The sequence below is a fragment of the Argentina anserina genome, chromosome 1, assembly GCF_933775445.1.
Source record: "Argentina anserina chromosome 1, drPotAnse1.1, whole genome shotgun sequence".
Lineage (NCBI taxonomy): Eukaryota > Viridiplantae > Streptophyta > Magnoliopsida > Rosales > Rosaceae > Argentina > Argentina anserina.
Genome location: NC_065872.1, coordinates 23,809,434 through 23,834,803, shown reverse-complemented (window position 1 = coordinate 23,834,803; position 25,370 = coordinate 23,809,434). Strand labels below are relative to the sequence as shown.

At 37.7% G+C, this 25,370-nt stretch overlaps 1 pseudogene; it reads right to left on the bottom strand.

Annotated features, from left to right (window-relative positions):
• Positions 1-287: 287 nt before the first annotated feature.
• On the bottom strand, positions 288-14,767 carry LOC126804519 (uncharacterized; annotated as a pseudogene).
• Between the last annotated feature and the right edge of the window lie 10,603 nt (positions 14,768-25,370).

Below are 25,370 nucleotides of genomic sequence, written 5' to 3'. Positions count from 1 at the left end.
TGCAAAATTTTGACTATCCAAGTATCCACAACCATTTTTTTCATTATTCTTGCCAACTAAGACATTACAACCAGACATTTGCACCAAACCACACCCCAAATAGTTATCAAAGATGCACAGAATTAAAGAATGCACTATCAAACCAGACCAGACACCAACAATCCTACCATTGCAGGTGCAGTAGATTTTTCGAGGAATGATAACAGGCATTCACCAAGGCAAGAGAATATAACGATCAGAAGCAGCAGCTATTTCCGTAAAATAAAAATAATGCCACCAGAAGGAACTTATAATGAGAGTATAAATTGCAATGCTAGCTGTTGCTGGGGTTGCAAGGATGACAGGGTTGACGCGAGGGTATTGGGCGGTAAAGTCTGCTGAAGCTGCCTTAACAAATTAATCATTCGAATAGTTGTTTGCTCAGTTGCCAAGTCTTTGCCCGCACATATAACCTACATCAAATTATCATAAATGGGTGAGGCACAGTATATCAGCCATTTAGTACTTCAACCTGGTCAAATATGTGCGCGCAGCATTTTCATATTCAATACCTCAGCAAAAACAGCAACTATTTTTGGAAGGTACTGATTATTGGGACCCAGAAGCTCTCTATCCGACCTGTACTCAATGTGATAAAATTCTTGATTATAAATCCCATTTTGAAAAACTAAAGTAGGAGAAAATATTGAGCCAAACCATGAACCTTTTTTTACCTCTCAACCATTGAACATAGCTGGTCATGTACAACCTTGGGCTCAATCAAATCACCTTTTATAGGTAAACAACCCAACCAGGCAGGGACAAACTGCAAAATAAAATTAGAATATAAGAGAAAACAACGGTGCAAACATGACTACAACCAAGCAAATAGTTATAACAGGGAGAACAGTTTAGTTATCGTATAACATGATAGCACATGGGTCAGTACTTCTGGTCTACATAGCACGGAAGCTTGGTTGGACGACCGATTCCCGCTTCGGAAGCGGAAGCGGAAGCGGAAGCGCTCAGAAGCGCGGGGAAGCGCGACGGAAGCGCGATTCCGAAAAAGGTGGGTTTGGAAGCGCGGCGGAAGCGTTGGCTTCCAAATTGGAAGCGCGACGGAAGCGTTGGCTTCTAAATTGGAAGCGCGACGGAAGCGTTGACTTCCAAATTGGAAGCGCGGCGGAAGCGTTGACTTCCAAATTGGAAGCGTGATTCCTTCTCTACCTCTATTTCATCAATCAATGTCTTGAGACTCTTCTTGTCATCTCATCTTCTTATTTATTTCGTTAAGCGGTTAAAGATGATCAGCATCAATCAATCTAATATGTGTCAGAAATAAGGGGGAGAGATATCAGGAAAATCTAGATGAGAGAGATATAGAGAATACAGAGAGTTGTGGAGAGATATGAAAAAAAATCCATATGAAAGAGAGAGACAGAGAGAAGACGAACCTTTTTTTTTATCAATTTCAGCTAGTGATATCTCTTTGACTTGCACGTGTCCAACACATTCACACTATGTTGTACATTCTTTTGTTTGAATTTTGAAATGAAGCTTTAATAATGCTATAATTAAAGATAATTATGGGTTAGAAAATAAGTCATTAATAGTTATCCAGTTATTTTAATACTAGATAAAATAATTAAAAAATAAAATATAAAAATATTATATAATATATATATATATATATTATTATGACGCTTCCAAAACGCACCCGCTTCCTTAATTTTTGGAAAAAAAAAACGCTTCCGCGTTTCCAAACGCTTCGCTTCCACGTACCCGCACCCGATTCCATGCAGCCTAGCTTCTGGTACGTAATTTAATTTTCAACAGCTGCATCACAAAATGGAATGCTCCAGGGTGAAAATTTAATGACTCAGTTAACTTTCAAGACAGTGGTCAATCAGAAGATCACGTGAAGTAGATCTAGCTAGAACTTGTCATAGAGAGTCAAAAGTCCACTAGAAAACCACCTTAAGCTTACGAAATGTGTCTCAAAGATCATGGACCGTGTTTAGTTATGCATATTCACTACCTTCAGAAAGGAGAAAGGGATTAAGTCTTCTTTTGGTACTTTTGAACTGAACGAGGGGTATATAATCCACTTGGTGAGAAAAGTTTCTGCTATTGACCATGATTTTCAGAGGACCCCTATGCCAACACTTGATCATACCTTGAGAATAGGTCCAAACATAAAACTGAATAGATGTATCTAGTCCAATGAACCGAAAATTGTGCAGTCATGTCCCAAAAAGATTGGAGGGTATCGGAAAAACCCAATTTTGGCCGCAGAGATTTATAAATAAATAAAATAAAATAAAAAGAAGTAGAAGTGAGGCAATAGAATACCATTTACCTGGTGATGCAGGCCCTAATAGGATCTGAAGTGGGGTTGGGTATAAAATAGCTAAAAGGGGAAGAAACTAAAACTCTTAAGCTAAAAGATTTGAATAAACTGATTCTATTGAACTTCAAAAACTGAGAAACAACATAAGCTACAACTTCTCAAATAACTTTCACTCAACTACTCACAATAAATGCTCCTAAACTACTAAGTCTTCTAGCTAAACACACAAAACACAAGAATAAAGCAGATAATAATGACTAACACAAGTCAAGAAAACACATTTAATGTAGCTGGACTCTAGAATACTTTTTAGAAGTCAAGAAAACACTTTTAATCCAACTTTTAGACTTTCCAAATAAATACTGAGTGCTTCGTTCTCCCCGGGTTGCAGAAAACTCGTCCTCGAGTTCACATGATTGAAGTTGGATTCATCCAAAAGCTCGTAATGTCGACATCCTAACTTCTTGCTTCTCTTTGATTCCTTCATCATGTTGACAAATAACATCTTGCTATAAGAGGCACATAACTCAAACCTTTCATGAAACTTTTGTGATGCACTTGTATCTTTCGAGAATAAATCAAGCTCCAAAATGTCATATAATCTCTTCTTTGCACTTGACTTGTTATTGATTGAAGCTTGTATAAAATCATCCCAAAATGAATCATGATATTGAAATTCAAACATAACGGAGCATGGTAATGTTTGTGAAAATCCAATTTTACTTCCATAAACCAAACATGTATTATGATTCATACCATGTTCATTAGACAAAACTTTAACACCCAAATCACTTGGTGTAGACATCTCAGAGAATAATAGAACTTCTTTTGAAAATCCGAACTCTTGCTTACCATTTTGGCATGAATCATTGAAATTGTTGTCATGAAGAGTTTCACCAACAATCTCATTAGTTATGTCAAAAAGTTCAACATCAAGATATTCATCGTAGATGGGTGGAGAATTCAAATCAACTTTAACATCATCTTCATGCTCAATTTCTAACTCAAAAGGAAACCAATGACATACCTTCCCATTTGAATCCTAATGATTTTCAATATTTTCATTGACCTCTCCTTCAATCATGAGCTGCTTATTTTTAGAAGTGAAGAAAACATATTTAATCAAACTTTTAGACTTTCCAAAGAAATACTGACTGCTTCACCTGGGGTGCATACCATCACGGTGGAACTGGCATATTTTTCCAAGAGCGGAAACAGCATTGTCATATGCCATCATATTTTCAGAGTGTTGTGAATTGGGGTTCCTGATCACCATATCCAACCTAGAAAGAGCTTCTGCGGGGAGACAAAAATAAAATGTCATGTCCAATTGTCCATTCAAAAACATTTAAGCAATCAACTATAATTAAGGAGAAAAAAAAATAAAAGCAAGAGCTACCTACCACCAACCAGAGGTTTGAACACGGATCCACCATACTCCGCACAAAGACCAACACCATAAGCAGCAGCCTGATGTAGATAAAGTTTTTATATTAATTGTCATAATGAGAACTAGGGATGCACTAATTGCAGTTGACATTAACACAAACCTGGCGAACATCTGAACTTTCATCATTACAAGCTTCCAGTAGGAAAGGAACATAAGTATCATAGTATCTGATTCATTGATCAGAATACAATGTCATAAGGAAAATCATACAACAGTAGCCCAAATGGTGTCAAAAAAAGTAACGTAACAAAAAAGATGCTTACTTAAGAGCAGCTTCACAGCAATGCTCTGCAATATCATCAAATATGCAAATGGCAATTCTCCTCTCATCTGCAGTTTTATCCTTTCCCTGATTGATCAGTAAGCTTAATTAGAAAACATATTTTAGGGCGTTTCTTAATTCAAAGCATGCATTGTAACATAAAAGGTAAAAATGCTATGAGCCAGGAAATTTCAATATTACAATTTATATCGAAGATTTGCATCATTTATTCACAGATATCCACTTATTGCATTGAGCAAAAGGTCAGCAAGAACTTACCAACATAGGTGTAATGTAAGAGGAAAGCTCGTCAAAGAAAGGCAAGAAAGCTGCCTTAAATGTCTTTATCAAAGTTCCCAAGCAATCACCAACCTGGATAAAGGAAAGAAAGAAAGACTCAATGGTATCATCATTTATAAGTTTAACCACTTTTTCTCTTATAAATTTTATTAAATAACTCACACACCCTTTAAAATGTCAAGGTTTTGAACCTATGACCTAGACGTTGTTAATTTGATATGAATCACTTTAGAATGTCAAAATGTATTTTAAAATTTGAAAACATACTAGATCGAAAAGCTCTTCTTCTTGTTCATTTTCCTCCTTTAGAAGTTCCCCCTCTTCTGCATCAAAGTCCTCTGCCTTGGTTCTTTCTGCTCGCTCTTGTTTTCTAGATGAACTAGCTGTCACAACCTGCTTGATCTCATCCACGATGCATCTAACTTGGTTTTCATCAAGAAGTGTCCCAGAACTCTGAATAAAGAAGTGCTACATTAAAATAGATCCTACTCTCACAAATAAAAAAAACACGCAGTACTTTAGCTCAACTCCAGATAAATTTAAGAATGAAAAAAGGATAAATGAAATTCTGGTCACATGATTAAAAATAAACAAAGAAAAAGATTCAATCATCCTGAACTTCAACTGAAAAATAAAAGCCTAGTACAGGAAAGATTTTGAGCCGATAAGCAGAACATGTTGACATACTTGTCTGTTTTTTTTCTTTTTTTTAACGAGTTAATTGATAAACACAGGGCAAGCACAAAAACTGGGAACAGACAGAAGGACTTGGGAATTAATGCTGTAACATATAGAACCAATAAGAAGCATTCAAATCAATTTCTTTTGCTAAAAAAAAAACAAATTGGAAATTTTAGAAGGTTCAATTGCACAAGTAACACATGAAATAGATCCCACAAACCTGAACACATTCGTTCAGTGCATCTAAGATGCTGGCACAAATTTCTACCTCAGGTTCCTGCACACTATATACAGTTCAAGGGAATTCAAACACAAGATCACTTGTACTGGTTTGTATATTTCAAACAAACAGCAAAAAAAAAGAAACATTCACGATATGAACCAAGGTGACCAAGCCCTTGTGTAATGCTTCAACCAGCGCCGGTATTATGTAATCAGATAGCTGCTTTATGTAAGACTCATTATGACCTTGGGACTGTCCCTTCTCTACTGCTAGTTTGGCAGAGCATATAACCTCCGGCATGGCTAAGGATATTAGATGGTAAAAGTGTCAGTTCGAGGAGACACCAAATGAAGCTGATAAAAATCCAACAAGCTTTAGATTATAACAGCTCTGGTTAATACCTGAAACAGCTGCCTTTCTAACTTCTTCATGGAAATAAAATTTGAGAAGAGGAACCAATGTTGGAGCAACCTAGATGAACTTACGCACAATCAGTATAAACCTACAGAACTTGCTAAAAAAATATGGCAAAGATAAAAAACGTGAAAGTGAACAATCATCAACCTGATCAATCCAAGGGAAAAATCCTTCCTTTAACTCATCAGCATAGCAACATATCAGGTTACAGGCTGTAGCTTTTTCCTCCAGAACACTGGTTTTTATTCCTATCCGTTTATCCCCAACAGTAATCATTTCAATGCTGCATTAAGAGCACAAATATGTCAACAGATGAAGGCACATAAACTCATCGTACATCTTTCTCTAAAAAAACCCAAAGACATATCTTTTGTTCAGGTTTTTTAAAATTATAAAACTGCTGTTTGTTAGAAGAAAAAACAGTAGACAGAAACGGACATACATTATGACTCTACCTCAAAAAAGAAAATAGGAAAACTCCAAGGATTAGGTTCATGGCATCATAATTTTTACAGAAGTTTGTAGCCTTTAGATTTTATAACAACAGTAGGGGTGAGAGTTATATGAGCTTTTCTTTTGACGAGAAAACATATAACTATGTTTGATTGAAAGTCAAATACTGAATATTAAATAAAATGGTAGCAACTCTCTCTCCAATAAAGTAAAAGCTTTATTAATCTATTCCTAATCTCGTGTACATAACCAGACAGGTTTTGAAGATTATCTCCTCTTTTCTATCTTCCCCTTCTCAATAATAAAAAGTCTCAAAGAGCACCAAAAATAACAACACGAATTTCCAGAAAGTGAAGGTTGTGGTGAAAAATAAAAATAATAAAAACTCCAGAATTTGTATGGATTTCGTTTTGTTGATGGCTCAGTGGTGAAAGTGCTCCTCTTTTCAAAACAAAAAAGTGCAATCTTGTCAACCAGAAACCCATATCACCAAATGTATTAGTAACAAAACTCATACCCTCTCATTTTCACTTAATAGTCTTATGAAGGTTTGTTAATAATTCTGATGTTCAACAAAAGAACTATTATATAGAATAGTGAGAACTTTCCGAAAAAGACTACAAAATATATTTTACTCTCTGACATTATATGTTATAGAATCAAATGGCAACAACATGTCTCAATAGTTATGTAAAAAATTTGATGTAATTGAACCTGACCCTAATTCCAATACAGAATGCATATGCATGTGTAGACAGAACAAGCTAACCAACCTATCATCATCTTCATCAACTTATGCGTCTGAATCAGCAGAAGTAATTGTTACATCAGGCTTAAGCTGAGCAGACTGAAGCAAAGATGGCATGACAACATTCATGTAGGGGAGAAAGTCCTGCCCAAGGCATTTACAAAGTCTAGCCCATGCCTGCGACATAATTAGGGCACTTCTTAATACCAAGTAACAAGAATGAAACTTTATCTGACATATGTTAATAGATCTCTAAATATTTCTAAGTATAAGAACATACTTGTAACATATAACTCGTTGTGGGGTCATCTGCTTCCATTTCAGATCCTTGCAATGACATCAAGACTTCCATGACCTTGCAAAATAATAGCATAAGTATTGATTATTAAAGGATCCCACAAGATTAATAACCTGAAATAGACAAAAACGGTACAGAATTTATAAAGTCATAAAAGCTTTAAGCCTCAATCAATCGGAACAAAAGCCAAACTTACTACTGCAGTCAGCACCCAGATTAGTAACAAAAAAGAAGTAAAATCATAAATTTATTTATAGCCACCTGCTTTGCGTCATCCCTGAACTTATCCTTCCCGACAGCCATTCCAACCAGACTAATACACTCCATTGATTTCGCACGTAGCATACGATTAGCTTTGTCATTTGCATTAACCAAAATAGCTTTCAAGTAAGGCATTACAACATCATAATACTTCTGGAATTGCTCCTGTTAACACAATACAAGAATAGAACATCAAAATCCAACTGACACACTAAAAATAAACCCTAAAACAAAACAATACTGTGAGGTACAAAAATAAAAGTAGAGCCCTTGTTTTAACAATCCTAACCCAAGTAACATCTAACCCCTAAAACAAACTTTACTATGAACATTAACTGTAATATAAATACATGTGACGAATCAGCAACTGATGCTAAAGCTGTCAAAGCTCCCTCCTGGACCATTTGCTTTCCATTCTGGGAGGCAAAAATTGAAAAACATATAAATCATAACGAAGTACGGCTTATGTATTAATGAGTGAGATACTAAATCTCACACCAGAACTTTAAAATTTCATCACTGGCATAATGTAAGGACTGTATCAATTTCAATTCAGGATGCAAAAGGTTAAGTGTAACTGAGACTCGGAAATGTTAAGAATTAGAAAGCAGCATAAACTTTCGTCTAACAATTTAAGGCCCAGTTTGGCACAGCTGTGCTGTGGCAAAAATTGCTTTTGAATCTGCTGTGACTAAAATTGCTGTTGGGTTTGCTATAAGAGAAAGCAGGTAAGGTGTTTGATAAACTTTTTAAAAAATGCTGTGGTTTTCAATGTTGTCTTAGGATTACCAAAATGGACATTGAGTATAATCAATGGACATGAATGCTTGTATAATGAGTGTTTTGATGACTGACTTTATGACATTTTTAGTTTAATGTTTTTGGATTAAAATTGTATAAAGGAAGAGCAATCAACAAAAAATATAAACTTACATTTTGATGACAAAATTGTGGCACTAATATTTCTCTTTATATTATTTTAAGAGGAAAATGAAACATTAATTGAAATTTTTCTAGCCTCCATGGAGTCATTGCTCATTTTGGTCTAGAATTATCCCCAGGGCTCATTTCAACTCATGAATAACCAAGAACGGGTGGCATTCAATTCATACCCATTAAGGAATCTAGCTTTATTTGTTACTAAAATTCTGACTCAAATTTTCTGGGATCATATTCCTGAAGTTCTTTAGGTCAATTGCTGTGAAGACATGAGATAATGAACTTGCAAATTTTACAAGGAGATGCCCGATGAATTTGCAGATTTCTCAAATTGATCTAAACCCAGATTTCTCATGCCCAGCAAACCTCCTTTCACACCAAAACCTCAGATGTTCAAAGAGCACCAAGCAAACCTTCTAAACCCAGATTTCTCAACCCAAGCAAACCTTCTTCCACATCAGATTCTCAACTAATAAACATTAAACCACCCTCATATCCTTTTACCATCAGAGAATCCATTTCACAACCCAGCAACTTAGCAACTCACAAGGAACACCCAACTTGAACAATTACTTATCTCTTACAGAGTAGGATCTTTTTCTGAAATTTTGAAGAAGATGAGACTGGAATTTGATATATAAACAATAAAATTGAATAAATATAGAGAAAATATAAAACATGTTGAACAAATTACCATAGTTGGAAGTTGGATATAACAATATTTGGGTGAGGAGATTTGGATCATATCTGGTGAGGGAAAAAGAAAGTCACTGGAAGTGGAAAGAAAATTAGAACATTGATGTCAATTCAAAAGAGCACCAAGGATAATTTCGGTTGTGGGGAAAATTTCATAAATGGCCCGTGGAAGCAGAAACAAAAGCAACCCCACCCTGATTTTGATTATCAGCTGTTACCCACAACGCTTTTGCCCAAAAGATAAAATTTAAAGCTTACCAAACACCCCCAACAAGCACTCAAAGCACTTTTGGACCAAAAACAGGTGCCAAAAGCTGCGCCAAACTGGCCCTAAGTCATAAGTACCACCCATTTCTATTTACATTGATTGAGACGGTTATCTTCCAATATACTGCCAAACTCTGTTAATATGGCTATGCTAAGTGGAAGAATCTTGTTTCCCATAGCATTCTCATTTCTTAAAGTTTTCTTGCCTATTCCACTCTTTCTTAAGCTCATTCTCATTTTTTATTCACTCAGCAACTATCTATTCTTATAAGAAATCATAAACTGAGGGAACCAAATCTGCACTCTATTTCTTATAATAAGCCATGGATCCGTATATTAATTACAATAAATATTCAATACAAAAAATATCTTCTCCATACCTATTTTTTACTAAGTGAATGTTGGGTTTCCAGCCCATGTGTTTTTCCTAAGATAGTTTCTTAAAGTATGGTGTTCCAGTAAGGATAAGGAATCCTTATTGATGATGGTTTACTTGTAGGAGGAGGCTTTACAGCCTACCACTATTAGGAATAGGATTCTTATTTGGTGAGAAAACATGTTTGTCCTTATGGCTATATAAGGAGGGGTTATGCTCTAGGTTTAGGCATCGCAGAGACAAAGAGCATAGTGTGTTCCATTCTCGGTTAGAGGGTGAGAGAGGGCAGAGAGGAGAAAGATAGGAAGAGAAGAGTTCTTATTTTCTTAGTCTTTCTTGTGTACCCATTATTAATATAGTGGAAGTGTGTTTCTTTCCGGTGGATGTAGACAAAGCTATTTGCTGAACCACCTTAAATATGTGTTCTTGTGTTCTTTTCTTTGTGGTTGTTTCTCTTGGTTTGATGTGCTTGTTTTGTTTCTCTGACTAACCTGTTGACCGACTCACTACAAGTGGTACCAGAGCCTGGATTGAAGGTTGGATTCAGCTGAATCAGTGTTGTCATAATGGATGATGATGTGAAAGGCACAATGATCAAACTCACCCACAAGAATTGGGTGATGTGGAAGCCAAGAATGGAGGATATCCTGTATTTAGAAATATGCATGAGGCCATAAAGGGTGTGGCTGCAAAGCCAACCAATATGACTGATGAGAAGTGGCAAAAGTTGCACCGGAAAACAGTTGGTACGATAAGGCAATGGGTTGATGATAGCGTCTTTCACCATGTGTCGAAAGAAACTGATGCGGAAGAACTCTGGAAGATATTGGACTCCCTCTTTGAGAAGAAGACCGCTGCAAAGAAAGCATTCCTTATCAAAGAGATGGTCAACATGAAGTTTGATGACGATACTAGTGTGGCTGTGCACTTGAACAATTTCCAGAATGTGACCAACCAATTGTCGACAATGGGTATGAAAGTTGATGATGAGCTACTCGCATTGCTGCTGCTAGGAACTTTGCCGGATAGTTGGGGAACTTTCGTGGTGACCTTGAGTAATTCTGCGTCTAAGGGTGTATTGTCTATGGATATCGTTAAAGATAATATGCTTAATGAAGAACAAAGAAGGAAAAGTGTTGGCACAGACAATGAGCACGCAAGAGCCCTTTATGTGAAGGGTAAATGCAAGAATTCAAGTCAAAGGTTTAGTGGTGATTATCACTATTGTGGCGAGAAGGGTCACATGAAGCGGATGTGTCGAAAGTGGAAACAAAACAAGAAGAAAGGCAAGTACCAAGATGGTGAAGATAATGGCTATACTGCTTGTATTTCAGATGTTTCGGATGAGCTTCTTACTTTACAAGAATGTCTATATGTGGGTGACAAGGGTCATGATTGCTTCATGGATACGGGTGCAAGTTGTCATGTTAGTTCCAACTTGGAGCTCTTTTCTACATACAAGGCAAGTTGTCGTCTTTGAGATGTTAAAGATGGGCAATACAAGCTACTCCAAGATTTCAGGAATATGAGATATTTGCATCGAGACTAATCTGGGTTACCATATGACATTGAAAAATGTGAGGCACGTTCTTGATCTACGTGTCAACATACTATCTACAAGTGCTCTTGACAGACAAGGTTTCCACCAATTTATTAGTGATGGGAAGTGGAAGCTTACGAATCGATCGTTGGACGTTGCTAGTGGAGATTTTTGTCGTTCCGTGTACAAGACACATAGCTTGGTGTATAAAGATGACTTGAGTTCAATGGGTGATGCTTCTTCGGGCATACGGCGTCATGGTGACGACCATATAAGGAAGTAAGGCATTCTAGAAAAGTGGTCTCAAATGTCTTTTTCCAACGGGTTTTCTGACCAGGGTGAAGATGGTCAAGAGTTGTTCAATCAGGGGGAGCCTGACCAGGGGGAGCTGCATGCTCCAACCACATAATTTTGCATCAAGTCAGCTTGGGCGGACTCCCGGTGATGGAGTCGCGCCAGTGTACCTCTCATGGTCTGGAGGGGGAGATTGTTGGGTTTCCAACCCAAGTGTTTTTCCTAAGATGGTTTCTTAGAGTATGGTGTTCCGGTAAGGATAGGGAATCTTTATTGATGATGGTTTACTTGTAGGATGAGGCTTTACATCCTACCACTATTAGGAATAGGATTCCTATTTGGTGAGGAAACATGTTTGTCCTTATGGCTATATAAGGAGGGGTTATGCTCTAGGTTTAGGCATCGCAAAGACAAAGAGCATAGTGTGTTCCATTCTCGGTTAGAGGGTGAGAGAGGGCAGAGAGGAGAAAGATAGGAAGAAAAGAGTTCTTGTTTTCTTAGTCTTTCTTGTACCCATTATTAATATAGTGGAAGTGTTTCTGTCTGCTGAACCACCTTAAATCTGTGCTGTTGTGTTCTTTTCTTTGTGGTTGTTTCTCTTGGTTTGTTGTGCTTGTTCTGTTTCTTTGACTAACTTGTTAACTAATTCACTACAGTGAAGTGGTTTTACCAATCAAGTTGCTAAAGACAAACCTTTATCATGAAGACTTGAGACATTTGAACAACTACTTATGTGACATTTGTCCACATACGCCACAAAAAAATATTACAAACAAACAAGTGATTGTTTTTGCAGTAAAATGCCTTCGTATAGAAAAATTATGTACCTGTAAAAGTACAAGAAGCTTGCTCACAATTCCATCCAAATATGGTACCAAAATATCCGGGGTGCAGTTTTCACTAAAATTCAATACTGCTGAAGCAGCATGAGCCTGTATCATATAGAAAGATGAAACAATGAACCATCTCAATTAGTAAAATTAAACACTTCTAGAAGTAAAATAACATGTAAATGTTCTATACACCCTTGAATGACACCCTTGTCTGGCCAATGTGGTACTATCATAAGAAGAACAAGAAAATTGTCTTCAATATTATTATGGGGGTTTGTCAAACATTTACTAAGCTTCAGGATTATACTCCAGCCATTTAGTATAACTATTCAGTGAAAACACAGATCCATCTATTTCAACAATTTCAGAGTAAGAATTGCCAAAGTTTCGTTACATTAAATATTGCACACCTGATATACATTTTAGGAAGACTAGTCAACAGGTTTTCCAAAATCTGAATTATTATCTAATTCAGGCTCAGTATCTGAACTCAAAATATCTTCCAGTTCTAAATCATATATACAAGGGCAAGGGCAGAGGACTGAGACAATTATTATTTTGGATAAGCAAGATATTATTTTCATTGGCTTAAACAATTCATATTTCAGTCTTGATAAATAGCCCAAATTCCCAATACTAAATTTGACGCATTCACAAGTTAAATATCCCAAAGCCCAACATTACCAGGTCTATTTGCTAAGAAGCAGTGAGCATAGATCAGAGTTGCAAACCTGTACTCGTGGATTTTGGAAGTCATCCATAGCCCCAGCCAATGCCGGAAGCACTTGGTTGTGATACTTCTCTTGTAACTTTGGGCCTAAATCCGTCGACAATTGCCCAACTGCATTAATTGCTGCCCACCGTACACGTGGGTGAGGATCTTGGAATGAAGTCAATACCATTGACACCACCTGTTCTAGATTTTGAACCATAACCTGCACGACGGGTGACATGTTAGAGAAGCAACTCAAAAAGTAGTTAAAGTACATGGCAAAAACATGGGTAAAAGCGTGAGAGGTAGTGTTGTCATTTAGACTATGAAAAGCATGAAAGCATCAACAGCAATGACAAACCACTCTGATAAAGAACAAATCCATAGACCTAACTATTTATCAATGTTTGGGAAATAAACAATAGGCGCCTCTAAGCAACAATTGTACCTTAGAGCAACCCTCGGCAATCTGAGCAAGGGCAATGTGCACGGCGTGGTGCTTTTGCCATTCAGGGGCAACCAAGTAAGACGGGAAAAGCTCGGAAGCAACATGAACAATGGTGTTGCCGCCCAATGAAATGGAAAGCCTGTCTAAAAGCTCATGTCCGAAGCTGTAATTGCTAGTCTCACCAACATCCTCATTCTCGGTCTCAGCAGTGTGCCAGTCGGGGTCATCCTCAATGTCCAACAACATGTTCATGAGTATGGCAAACAGCATATGAATAAAACTGAGGCAGCTTCCTCATCATCCCCGGCGCTCTCTCCCTAGCCTCGGCCAATGTAATGACAAACTTGATAGCCAGATGCCTGGTCCCTTCTTCGAGGGAGGCAGCCTCAGCAATCTGAAGCATAGAGCCAACCACATCCACCAACTGCCTCCTCAAGAACCCCGGCTCGGTCCTGGCCAGCTCAATCAGCAAATCCAGAGCCTCCTGCGCCGTGGCCTCCATGCCGGCGTTCACGGCCTCTGTCAGAGTCTGCATCATCAGCGGCAGCAGGTCCTGGAACCTGTCCCGGTCGGAGGCGGTGGTGAGGCACTCGATGAAATTGACGGAGGCGCCAAGCGCGGCGACTCTGACGTCGGCGGAGGCGGCGGAGGAGAGGCACTGGTAGAATACGGAGTGGAGGGTGGAGAGCTGAGGGAGAAGAGTATCGCCGATGTAATGAGCGAGCTGAGCGAAAATCAAAAGAGCGGACTCCTGGAGATTGGGATTGTCGGAGGTGACGTAGTGGAACATGAAGGGGAGGAGCTCCGGCCACTAATTATCCGGCAAGATGGCGGAGGCGAGCTCGGAGATGGTGTCACAGAGCTTCTTGGACATGGATTTGGTGGATTCGGACTGGAGAGAAGAGAGGAGAGCAGACTTGAGGGAGGAGCGGGTGGAGGGGGAGAGGCGGGGCCAGAGGAAGGAGTCGGCGTAGTTATGGCGAGGAGTGAGGTGGCGGCGGAGGAGGATGACGGACATGGTGCAGGACTCGTCGTCGTCGGAGGAGGAGTGGAGGAGGTAGACGAGTTTGAGGAGGAGGGAGTCGGGGTGGGAGTGCTTGGAGAGGTTGAAGAGGGACTCGGCCTGAGAGCGCTGCTCGTTGTTGGAGGACATGAGGTGGCTGATTAGGGTTTCAAATGGACCCGGGTCGGGTCCTAGAATTATGGCCAGCTGGTGTTGTTGAGTTGGACCGGCGGCCATCTTGTTTTGTTGTTGTTGTTGTTGGAGAATGGAGATGGTGGTCGCCGAAAGGGTGGAGAGGGGGGAGAGGGTTTAGTTTTTGCTTTTCAAATGCCCACACACAACACACGGCCCCCTTTTTCTTTTTCTTTTTCTTTTCTTTTTCCTTTCTTTTACTTTTCTTTTCGGTTTTCTTTTTATCTTATATACGCTTTTAGCAAAATTGTCACCCAACCCTTTTTTTTATTAGGGAAACGGATTTACTCCATTGGGCACCGAAGCCATAGTCATATAGCAGAACAAATTCCAATACGAACCATACGTCTGGTCAAGCGGGAGAATAAACTTATATTCTAGCTTACACTAGACTATTAACAGTGTTCAATAGCAAGCAAACAAAAATTAACACGATAGTATATCCGCTAAGGACTTCAATTGGTGTACATCAATACTAGTGCAATGGGTTAACTCATGCGTAAGCTAAAGAGCAAACATGTGCTCCGCTCTGATAAACACCACTCCGACGACCGTCACCCCACCCCTCCGACAACCAGCGGCTAACCTCAGCACAAACATCATCGTCCGTCCACCGCGTTGGCAACAAGGAGAACCTCGTCAAGATACCCAACAGACCGAAACCAGAAAACAACCCAAATGGAATTGATCTAGGTGGATCGCCGCCACGGTCTCCCCATCTCAGCGCACCACCCCCACATCTCCTTGCCGTCGACCGACCCAAATTGCCACACATGTTCGACAAGAAAGAACTAAGCCAGAAGACGTCGTACGACAATAGAGCGCATGGCCACTCTTAATGACCGCTCCCTGGAAAAACCACCAAAGCAAAACGTGATTCCTCCAATAGCTTTGTAGGATATAACCTGCACAACCGTGCTCAATTCCCGTTTGACAACATCGTCAATCAACGCGTCGTGGGACGAAACAAAATATCCCACTGGACTCATATAATCTACTTTTATACTAGAAAGTTGCAATACTAAACAATTAACAACTGAAATGCGCGTTGAAGCAAATGTAACTAGAAAACATTTTCCCATCAGGTCCTAAACTATTGTGGCAAGGCCAATGTAGTACTCAACTTGTAATTCGCTATCAACGAAGGGTCTGAGCCCAATTTCCGTTACGGCTCCGTTTTCTCAGTCCCACGTCCTACACGTGACCACAAAACAAATTCAACATTGGTACCCAAACTCTTGTGGCAAGGTCAATGTAGTACCCCAACTCTGAGTTGTACCAATGTAATACCCAAACTTGTTTTTCGCTATCAATGAGGGATCTGAAGCCAATTTTCGTCATGGCTATGTCTTCTGGGTCAAAATAAAAAGGGCATTTACCTAAATAACCATATGTTCGTTCTAATGCTCCAAATAAAAAGCTCTTATTGTAAATATCTAGAATTCAGAAACAACTTACAAATTGGGAAAAACACAAATCCATTCTCATTACACTCTGGACACCTCACCACCACAGTGCAGCATCCTCCTCTTCCACCTCCTCTGATCCCCACCACCTCCTCCTTCACCACCAACACCATCTTCGAGCTTCTCCACCTCTTCTTAGAACCCCCGATCTATCATCACGTCACACACAGACCTTCACTCTAAGATTCTCAACCGCCAACTACACCACATTACATGCCTTGAATGTTGTAGGTAGAGGGAGAGAAGATCGTAGGTGGATGAGATGAGGAAGACGATGTGGTGGCTCAAGGTGGAGCTGGAAGAAGTTGTCGTCGTGGTTGGAGAGATTGGAAGAAACATAACCCGTAATGTTGCTTTGTCTCGAAATCTAAGCTCAGAAATAAAGTGTGGAAGGACTAAAAGTGAAGGAGAAGAAGAAGAAAGTGGAAGAGACAAGAGGTTACGACACATGACCCATAAGATGGAGTTGTGATAGAAATTGGCTTCAGACCCATCGTTGGTAGTGAAAAATGAGTTTGGGTACTACAATTGGTACAACTCAGAGTTGGGGTACTACATTGACCTTGTTATAAGAGTTTATGTACAAATGTTAAATATTTTTAAGGTCACATGAGAGACACGTGACTGAGAAAACAGAGCCGTAACGGAAATTGGGCTCAGACCCTTCTTTGATAGCGAATTACAAGTTGGGGTACTACACTGGTACAACCTTGAGGTTGGTTACTACATTGGCCTTGCCACAATAGTTTAGGACCTGATGGGAAATTTTTTTCATCTAACTAATAGACTTTAAAAATAGCTTGGTCAATACATAACATCTGACATAGAACCAATCGTCGGTTCGAACGGGGAATGGCGAGGCGGTCCGAATGGAACCAGTGGCACGTCGATCGGTGGCCGGATGGCAGAGATCATCCGGTCGAAAGTTTTCTGGGTTTCCTCTCGGGTGAACGATACCCGACCCGATATTTCTGATTTTTCCCCCCGTTTCTGATTTTTCATCCCTTATTTATACTATTTTCCAAAAATACCCCATACTATTTTTAATTCGTAATTTTTCCATACGAACTTCGATTTGGGCATGCTGCGTGTCTACCAATTTGTATCGACAAACCCTACAACTTTTGTGAATGAGGTTTTCCCAAAAAACGTACACATCAAAAAGTCAATATTTAGAGTCCATACACTTAGTACGACTCCCGATAAAAGGTAAAAGTAAAATCGTAAGGGAAAAAGGTTTAGGGCGTATCTGAAACCCTAACTAACACATATAGTCCTCACGACATCAATGAACTACTTAGGTAAATCAATAGTGAACCACATCAAGAACAAACACTTAGTCTACTACGCGTATCCTAGACATTCATATCTCTGGTGATTAACATATGCAATCTTACTACGCGCATCAATCCCATATATTTTCATATGAACACACTGATAATTCTCTAAGTATATTGAATAGAAACACACAGCAATAAAACCTAAAATCATTTTATTGAAATCATAACCATTAATTCAATACATCATCCGAAAGTCATAACAATTTCATAGAGTTACAGTTTAAAAAAAACAAAACATAAATCAACCAAGAACAAAAACAGTATACACTGAATCATATACATGAAAATCATAGAGTTACACTTTGAATTATTCTTCACGGCCTAAGACAAGATAACAAGAGATCTTCAAGGGAATGAACGTCCTATGCTACGCGCCTAGGAGCAAAAATATGGTGAAGGGATGAATGAAATCGGTGCCTTGGTTTCTCGATGAATGAGGGACTGTTTCGACAGAGCTTTGGCTAGTGCTTGTGCGCAAGGTTGATAATGATTTAACAATGAGGCCGAGTCTCTATATATAGGAGAACAAAACAGCCTTCATGCCATCCGAATAAGGAGATAGAATCAGATTTGGATGTTGATATCTTTTTTAATATGAACTTTGAATCTTGAACTCCAAATCCAACTTGATATAGGAAACTAAATCCAAATGGGAGATAACGAAGGGCTGCATGGTAACTCTCCATGTTGAGGCTAGGAAATGGCTAGGCCGACCTCTCTTCTCTCCTTATCCAACTCGGACATGATCTCTTTGTCCAACTAGGAATGCATCATGGCTTCTCTAGTCCTAATCCATATAGGATTTGTGTTTCCTGAAAAGACATCGACAAATAAGAAATAGGAAAAAATTAAAATAGAAAAGTAGAATTCTAGTCGAGTAAAAAATCATAGCTCAATAAGGATTTCTAATAATTTCATCATAGCACAATATCATCATCAAAACTCTCATATTCGATATAAACTCTACTTAAACATACAAATGACAAATATGAGCCTAAAACAACTAAATAAGAGATAACAAAGAATAAGAATATGACATATATACATTCAGAACATCACACTTTGTGCTCCTATCACCTAAGATTTTTCTTCCTTACAGTCCAATGTTCTAAAGAATGATTAGATTGAAATCTAAACAAAATTCCAACTGAAATGCTAAGTCAGGTCTAGTGCAAACTTGGGCATATATGAGACTACCTACTAGTCTAGCATATGGTTTGCTATCCATAGGAATCATCTTCCCCCCATTTTTAGAAATTTTGGACAGTTTATCACCTTTAGACATAGGAGCTTCCCTTGCAGTACATGTTTCCATGCCAAACCTCTTAAGTACTTTCTAAATATAGGTTTGTTGAGATAATCCGAGAAGTCCTAGTTTTCTATCCCTCTTAATTTCAATTCCCAAAACATAAGAAGCCTCTTCTAAATCTTTCATGTCAAAATTATTGATAGAAAAGACTTAATTTCTTTAAGCAACTTAACACTAGTACTTGCTAAGAGAATGTCATTTACATATGAAATCAGAAAAATAAAATCATCTTTTGCAGTCTTAATATAAACACATTCATCAACAATGTTTTCCTCAAAGCCAAAAGATGATACCACTGAATCAATTTTTTTGTACCATTGTCTTGAGGCCTGTTTCAAACCATATATTGATTTCTTTCCCTAGTTCTACAAAACCTCAGGTTGTTTCATATAAATTACTTCATCTAATTCTCCATTCAAAAATGTAATTTTTACATCCATTTGGTGTAATTTCATGTTATAATGGGCAACTACTGTCATTATAATTCTGAATGAATCTTTAGTTGAGACAGGAGAAAAAGTTTCATTATAATCTATGCCTTCTTTTTGAGTAAACCCCTTAGCTACTAGCCTAGCTTTATGCCTCTCTATATTACCGCTAGCATCTCTTTTGGTCTTAAACACCCATTTACATCCTATTGCCTTTTCTTTTCAACTGATTTGACAAGTTCTCATACTTTATTCTTGGACATAGATATTATCTCCTCTTCCATGGCCTTAAACCACTCATAACACTCTTCACTTTCTTGTGCTTGTTTGTAATTCAATAGATCACTATCTTCAGTTAGAACATCTTTAGTTTCTTGCAAATAAACATGATACTGCTGTCTGCCCCATAAACTGGTTTTCTTACCCTAGTGGATCTTCTAGGCTCAAAGTTTTCTGCATTTTCCATGACTTGAGGGTTTTCTAGGTTCCTAGAGTTATGAATTTCTTGTTGTTGTATTGTTAAATTTTCCTCAACTAAGTTTTTAGCTTGTTCTTGTTCTCGAACTATGTTATCTACTTGAGGTTCATGAACTACAGCTGCAGCTGTGTTTGGATTTTGGCTAAAAAAAAAATGGTGTCATTTGTGTCTGTAGCTAAGGGTAAGACACTAACTAAAGCCTTATTATCAACAGTTCCTCAAGTTCTAAGGTAAATCCTCGAAGCTTGAATTGAAACAATCTTCATCCATAAATTTTGCATTATTGGTTTCATAAATTTTGGTCTTGTTTTGAGGTGTATAAAATCTATACCCTTTATATTTATCACAATAGCCTAAAAATGACAACTCAATGAATTTGTGCCTAATTTATATATTAACTGATCTGGAATTTTAGCCTCAGCCTTGCACCCCACACATGGTAGTGATGTAGGCTAGGCTGCCTACCACACCATAGCTCAAATGGTGTTGTTTCAATTGATTTTGAGGGTGATCTATTGCAAATATAATTTGCAGTTTAAGAGCTTCGCCCCACAAATAAATTGGTAAGCCTGAAGTACACATCATTGTTCTAGCCATAGTCAATAGAGTTCTATTTTTTCTTTCTGCAATTTCATTTTGAGTTGGATTATATGGGGTAGTGTATTGTGCCTTAATGCCATGTTCTTGTAAAAACATTGCAAATGGTCTTTTTTGCTAGCTTGCACTAGTAAACCTCCCATAAAATTCAACTCTATATGATCTTACTGTTTTTATCTTCATATCAAGTTGCAATTCCACTTCAGTTTTGAAAGCTTGAGATTTTTCTGAAAGTAGATAAAACAGTATCTTGAATAATCATCAATGAATATGATAAAGTATGTATTTCCACATAAAATTTTATGCTTAAAAGGACCACAAATGTCAGTGTGAATGAGTTCTAAATGTTTTGTACTTCTCACAGCTTTAATTTTTCTGACATTTGTTAATTTTCCCTTAAAACACTCAATGCAATCAGTCAAGTCACTATAATCCAACACAAACAGAATTTATTCTTTTCAATGTATTAAGCCTTTGTTTGGAGATATGGCATAATCTCATATGCCATAGATTAGCAGAATTATTTTTAAACAAAATTCTCTTAACACCTGTAATAGAATTCATTGATTTCACGTTTTCATCATTCTCAATCACAAGTATTTCTTGTTCAATAACAGAACAATCCAATCTCAAATAATGATTTGAAAACATACCACAACCAATATATTCATAATCTTGATATAATTTATTCCACTATGATCCATAACAAGTTTCAAACCATAACTAACCAAAAGCCCTACTAAAATCAAATTCCTCTTTAAAGAGGAAATAACATAAACATTGTCCAGAGAAATAAATTTTCCTAAACCTAAGTCGATTCTCAAGGTTCCTATGGCCTTAACATGAACTCTTTGGCCATTTCCTACTCGAACTTGTTGTTCACTCCTTGGCTCCCTCCTCTTTCTGATACCATGTAGAGAGGTTGTAGTATGAATAGGTGAACTACTATCCAACCAGTATGTCTGAGTATTCACATTCAAGAAATTTATTTCTAAAGAAAAAAGACTAAATTAGGAAAACAATCACCTTTTTCACCATCCATGCCTTAAAACCACTGCATTCCTTCCTATTATGTTCAATCTTCTTCCAGAATAAACATTTGAACTTGAAGGGCTTATCAACTTTAGGGTTTGTAGGCTTGTCAGTTGCCTTGAAGGTGGTAGTCTTCTTTATTTTAGTCTTATTTTTCTTTTTCTTAGCTTTCTCAACCAAGTTAACTGCAGTCGTTGGTCCAGCCTCCTTAATTCTCTCTTCCTCATCCACACATATAGATATGAGCTTGTTATAAGGCATTGTAGGTTGTTCTTAGATGACTATAGGGACTAGAGAGTGAATCTAAAGATTGATAAAAAAAACTAAATCCTCAAAATCCCAGCTGCATGTCCTTGAGTTTGCCATTTATCTCAATGAGTTGCATGAAATGATGTCTCACACCTTCGGCTCCCCCATACTTAAGTTCATGAAATTTCATGTTCAACATGTAGTGAATTGGTCAACAAGTTAGTTAGAGAAACTAAACAAGCACAACAAAGCAAGAGAAACAACCACAAAGAAAAGAACACAAGAACACAGATTTAAGGTGGTTCAGTAAATAACTTTGCCTACATCCACGGGACAGAAATATACTTCCACTATATTAGAAATGGGTACATAAAAAAGACTAAGAAAACAATGACTATTCTCTTCCTATCTTTCTCCTCTCTGCCCTCTCTCACCCTCTAACCGAGAATGTAACACATTGTGCTCTTTGTCTCTGTGATGCCTAAACCTAGAGCGTAACCCCTCCTTATATAGCCATAAGGACAAACATATTTCCTCACCAAATAAGAATCATATTCCTAATAGTGGTAGGATGTAAAGCCTCCTTCTCCTTCTACAGGTAAACTTTCATCAATAAGGATTCTCTATCCTTACCAGAACACCATACTCTAAGAAACCATCTTAGGAAAAACACATGGGCTGGAAACCCAACACAAACTAGCAGCCTTAGCTTTCTCACTAGCCTTATATTTTTCAGCAATATACTCCAAAAAGGTCACTGCATCATCTGGTTCCTCTATAGACCCCCTAGCCACATCAGTCATGGTGAACTTGATAACTTTCTTAACCATATAATTAGTCATATTCAACTCATAATGATGGTACTTAGCATCCTCATCATCTAGATCAAGTTTTCCATAAAGGGGTTTCTCCTCTCGCAAACAGTAATCCATGTTATGAATAGCAAGATAGTACTCCAGTTGGTCCTTCCACTTTCTATATTTCCACTCCAAGTTTTGGATTAGCCCTATGGAAGAGTGAGTTGTGAGGCCTAAAAGGATAAGGAATGAAAAAGTGTAAGTGTTTTTCCCTATGTGTTATGATACTGCAACCAAAAAACATACCGAAAATTCAAACATGTCCAAAACAAGCAAAACACCAAAATCGTATATTTATATATACATCATAATATCACTGTAGTTATTCCATAAATCTATATCTTGAGCAACACAAACATAATGCCTTTGACTTTGTGGCATAAAATCCTCATGTTCTATAATTTCTATATTAATATACAACATGAACAAAAGCCTTTTATTTTATTTTTAAAACAATCTAGTTTTTGGATTAGAAAAGTTCCAAAAGATCGTAAGTGTTCTTGTTCATGCTTATACCATTGCATATATTTTAGAATTAAAACTCAAAAACTTCTTTAGAAGACACAAGGAGTTCACTTTTAAAACATAGCACAATATTATGTCTTTCATTACTGCATATTCATTGAAAACAGTCCTTTAAAACTTGTTTTGTGCAATATAGTTATATTTATGTATCAATGTGATTATAAAGACAAATGTAATGGCAAATTCACTTTAATTTCAGAAAACCATCAACTGTATAGAATTTACCATGAATCTGAATTGAAATTATATTTGGGAGAATCAAACAATCATAGTATAACACAGAAGCAACAATATTCATATATCCCACTCCCAGCCTCCAGATCAAACCAATTCATGCATCAAAGATCATACATATATACATAGCATACGTCAACCACAACAAATACATTATCTACATGCCAACACTTCTTCATATGACCAATCTCACAATGCAAAATTCAAGTTTTCGACAAGATCTAGATTACAAAGAAAACATACTTTTGCCTCTGCTAACAACAACACCAAAATTAAAAACTAAGCATGAAAATAAATCACATATCAAAATCGTCCCATAATGAAAACCATCTTCTGTAGCAGGGGTCTTGAATCACTTGAATTTAGAATTCATCTCAATTTACAATCACCCAGCCCCAAAAAACGCAGAAATAAAAAAGAAGATGACGCACACAAAACCCAAATGAAAAACTGAAATCCTCCAAAGAATTAAGTGCCTAAATGGGTCTTGAATCCCAAATGAGACTTTTAATCTCATTGCACCCAAACCAGAAGAAGAAAACGCAAATGAAGATGCTAGGAGCTTGTGCGCGTCAAAAAGAAAAAGACGCTGAATTTTTTTTCTTCTTCTCCTTTTTTTTTGGTTTTATCATATAAATGATGATATCGGATTTGGGCCTGGTTTAAGTTAACACAAATGCATTGGGGCTTTTAATGAATGAAGATTAAAATTGTAAGCCGGTTTTAATTTAATTAACAGGAAAATGAAAAAATCATTTCCAGTATGAAATTGAACTACAAATATATGATTCATGATTTTGTGAAAACCCTATTGCTCTGTTACCATTTGAAAGGTATGATGCAAAGCCTATATGCATCAAACAATACTGAATAAAGATAATTCCACAAGACTCATAAACACATATACATATGAATACATAGGAAATTTTTTTTTTTGAAAGGATCCCCGCTCTCTTGTCTACTCCAGTCCGTCTCCAAACACTGGCTCTCTTTCATCTCTAACCCCAACTTCTGTCGCCGCCACACCCTCCTCAACTCCAACCCCAAATTCTCCACCTTCTTCTCCCCCCCCCAAACTGATTCAGAAGCCTTCAAGTCCATCCCTCTCCAAACCCCATCGGGTAATCCCTTCCAAACCCTCAACAAATTGACCATTATACAGTCCTGCAATGGTCTCTTCCTTTGCCATGTGGCTAAAAAACATCATCGTCATCGTCATCCGGTCTATGTCGTGAATCCCACCACTAGCCAATTCCAGGCTCTTTCCTCTCCGAGCATCAAACAAGACACAAGAAGTGATGCTTTGGTCTTTGAAAGGTATGATGCTGATCCTATATGCATCAAACAATACTGAATAAAGATCATTCCACAAGAATCATAAACACATATACATGAATACAGAAGAAATGTATTCTTAGAAGAACTGAGAAACATACCTAACTACATCCCTCTCCTTTCACCTTCTTCAATAGATCCAAACATGTTGAAATGGAACAGTTGCACACTAAGTAGAATGATTAGTAATAGAGAGAAGGTCTTCTATATCTCAATACCAAGCAACAGAATGAGACTGCAACTTAATGCTCGGAACAAGAGGTGTTGAGTACATGGACTTTATCTCCTTATATATTGGCCAATGCTGAACGAGAGACTCACCCCATAAGGAGTCCTAGATCAGCTGTAATCTTAACAGAATATGAGATATATACTTATCATTATACATGTATATTAATCAGATAATTAATTGGTTAAAGTCATTTGATCTTGTAGAGAGATATAATCTCCACAAGCTACTACAATCCTAATTAAACTCATCTACTTCAACTTAATTGGATTAATGAAATGCAGCTGAGTTAATATATTCCTAACAGATAATATTGAATCCAATATTGTTCTTACACCGCTATGCTGTGGCTTATGATCCTTCCGAGTCGCCACAATACAATGTGGTCTGCGTGGTGGATGAATGCCCCTATCTCCCCTATTATCAAGATAGGGGGATCCAACGATCTGGCCGGCTTGGAGATATTTTGGGGAGTGTCGTGGGCGTTTGTATTTGATTGACACTTATAAGCATTGTATGACCCAATTTGATGAGATGGAGATGCAGAGGGACTACTCTGGCTGGGTTGT